Consider the following 3,181-nt stretch of genomic DNA (forward strand, 5'->3'; position numbering starts at 1 on the left):
AGAAGCTCCATAGCTTGCGATGAATAAACTAATTAATCTGCATCCACGCCAACCACCGACCGATCGAGTAAGGCAATGATTCATAAAGTTCAGCCGAGCTGAGTGTGCCAAGAATTACAATAAACTATTTCCGTGGAATTAATTTGCATGCTATGATCCCTATGTAATAATTTTCTACAGAAAGATTGAGCTACTCCTCATGTGCATCATGGGTGGCGTCACCGTGATTTTACTAATTTAATTATTCGGAGCAGCAATCATACATGGTTTTATTGTTGGATGAACCACAACACACTTACACGTACTACATTTAATCAATGACACGCGGTACAATTAATTGACGATCATTCGAGGAAGGGGTAGTCGGTGTAACCAATGACTGGTTCTGAACTATAGAAGGTCATCCTGTCGTACTTGTTCAGCTTCGCGCCGACCTCGAATCTCTTGGGCAGGTCAGGATTCGCGAGGAACAGCCGCCCAAAGGCCACCAGGTCAGTGTATCCCTCGGTGACCGCCTTGCCCCCTTCCTCACGGTCATACCCACCAGCGGCGATGAAGGTCCCCTTGAACGCCTTCCGATACGGCAACAACCGCTTTGGGACGACACGCCGACCATCCACGATGGCCATCCTAGGCTCGATCATGTGGAGGTAGAGGATGTCGTGGTCGTTGAGCTTGGTGGACATGTGGAGCGCAAGGGAGTGAGGGTCGGAGTCGTAGCAGTCTGAGATGTCGGTGAAGGGGGAGAGACGGATGCCCACGCGGTGGCTACCAACCTCCTTCACAACGGCGTCGACGATCTCGAGCGCAAAGCGGCACCGGTTCTCTAGACTGCCACCGTACTCGTCGTCGCGGTCGTTGGTACCATCCTTAAGGAATTGCTCGATGAGGTACCCATTCGCGCCATGGATCTCCACGCCGTCAAAACCTGCCACACCATTGACGTCAGAGTAAGTAGAGTATGCATGGATGCACGGCCAGCAAGCGAAATAGGCTGTGTTTGTCATTACAGTGGATTTTTATAATCTCGTTTTGCCCCACATGCTTTTCTTTATTTTATTATTTGTTTAGCCCATTTTTGTATATAAAATAAGAACAACGCAACACAGTTCGACAACCATAAACCGAGTCTTACTATATCATGTTCCTGGATACGCGAGAATTTAAATATAAGAACAGTTTTTAGATCTAATTGTTGTATTTTATATGTACATGCTATTAAATTATTCCGCAAAATATGACTATTTTCATGAAAAAATATCTAAAGGTAACGTTTGTGCTTAACAAAACTAAATATTTTATCAATAGATGTTCAAGAAATAGAAGTTTGACTAAACTTTTTTAATAAAAATAACGCAACTTGTATATAATTAGGCTAACATTACGGCGGATTATCAGAATCCCGTTTGCCCAACCCACTTTTGCCAATTTTCGTCTTTGTTTGACGCGCTTTGGCCTGCCTTATAGTCAACAGCTGGTTATAAAATATAAGCACAACTCAACACAGTTCAACAAACATTAGTATATAAGTACATAAAAATGTGTCACCTACCAGCGTCGATGGCGTTCCTAGCGGCTTTCCTGAAGTCGTCGACGATCCCGGGAATCTCCTCCACCGTGAGCCTCCTCGGCGGGGAGTACTCGTCGAGATGACCATCGAAGCTCGTCTGCGGCCCCAGCCGTGTCTCCGTGCTCGACACCGGCGCCTTCCCGCCGGGCTGGAAGTCGAACGTCGAGACTCTCCCGACGTGCCAGATCTGGCAGAAGAAGCGCGCCCTTCTTGTGGACGGCGGCGACGATGGGCCGCCACGCTTCCACGTGCTCCGCCGTCCAGATGCCCGGCGTGTCGGGGTACCCCTGTGCCGTGTCGGAGACACCCGTGGCCTCGGTGATCAGGAGCCCGCCAGTGCTGGCGCGCTGTGAGTAGTAGAGGGCGGCGTGTGGCTGTGGCACATTGCCGTAGGAGCGCTGCCGCGTGAGTGGGGCCAAGACGATCCTGTACATATGCATCACCATCCTGTCAGCCATGCTTCACGGCTGCAATTAAAGATGGAGTGGAAGGAGCTTGATGGTACACATTACCTGTGGGCAAGGTCGAACTGGCCCATCTTGTATGGCGTCAGGAGAGGGATGGGCTCCATTGCTCTACGTACTAGGTTTCCAAGTTTGAGCTTTGATCAATGGCGGCAGCCGCTGCTAGCTAGCTCGAGTGATAAGCAGTGACTAGGAGTATATATAAGCAGTGACTAGCTCCAGGGATCCGGCTGCTAAGCCGTCTTCATTGATTGCATACATCATAGGTGAGGTAGCATGAAAGAAGATCGCATTTAATATTGTATCCGACCAGAAAGCAGCAACAATCTATTTTGGACACGGCGGCGGCGCATAGGAGTCTTCGCTTGCGGCGGCCCATGTTCCACGCGGGGACAGCCCAATCTGACAATGTGTCGGTATCCGGGGCGGGTCCTAAGGCACCTGCAATGATTGATAAAACTGTCTTTTTTTTAAAAAATACAGTACAAACGCAGACGTTCACATACACGCACATACACTCACCCCTATGAATGCACAGACGCACACCCTACCCCTATGAGCACCTTCGGAAGACTGAGCCGGTGGATCGGATCTTGAAATTAACGAAGTCACCACATGCGTCTCGCTGTCGACGGGACCGTCACCTACCACTGAAAGAATATTCCGCCTTTATGAGACACGCAGATGTCAAACCTGGGGTTTGAACTCTGGTAGGCTGGGGGTACATCCACCCTCCTAATACTGGTAGAAAAAGGGGTTTCCATACAGCCACATTAGTCCCCAAAATATTCGAACCGCGACTAAAGGGGTCTTTAGTCGCGGTTCGGGACGCGACCCGCGACCGAAGGTCTGGGCCCAGCGGGCTCGGTCGCCAGCTGGTGGACGGGAGGGGCTTTAGTCGCGGTTGGCCAGGCCAACCGCGACTAAAGGTCCTCAGGCCTGGCCCGAAGGCCTTTAGTCGCGGTTGGCCAGGCCAACCGGGACTAAAGGCCCACCCCTATATATACCACTGCAGCACACTTCACCACTTCACTTAACCACTTCTATTCACAAGGGGTGGTGTGTTTGGCTTTGGATCCACATATGCACACAAGGTGTTCGATGAAATGCCCGAGAGTATGAAACCAACATGATATGAAGTGTCCGA

At 50.2% G+C, this 3,181-nt stretch overlaps 1 pseudogene; it reads right to left on the reverse strand.

Annotated features, from left to right (window-relative positions):
* Positions 1–213: 213 nt before the first annotated feature.
* Positions 214–2,330, reverse strand: LOC127340961 (putative 12-oxophytodienoate reductase 5; annotated as a pseudogene).
* Between the last annotated feature and the right edge of the window lie 851 nt (positions 2,331–3,181).

Source organism: Lolium perenne, chromosome 1 (genome assembly GCF_019359855.2).
Source record: "Lolium perenne isolate Kyuss_39 chromosome 1, Kyuss_2.0, whole genome shotgun sequence".
Lineage (NCBI taxonomy): Eukaryota > Viridiplantae > Streptophyta > Magnoliopsida > Poales > Poaceae > Lolium > Lolium perenne.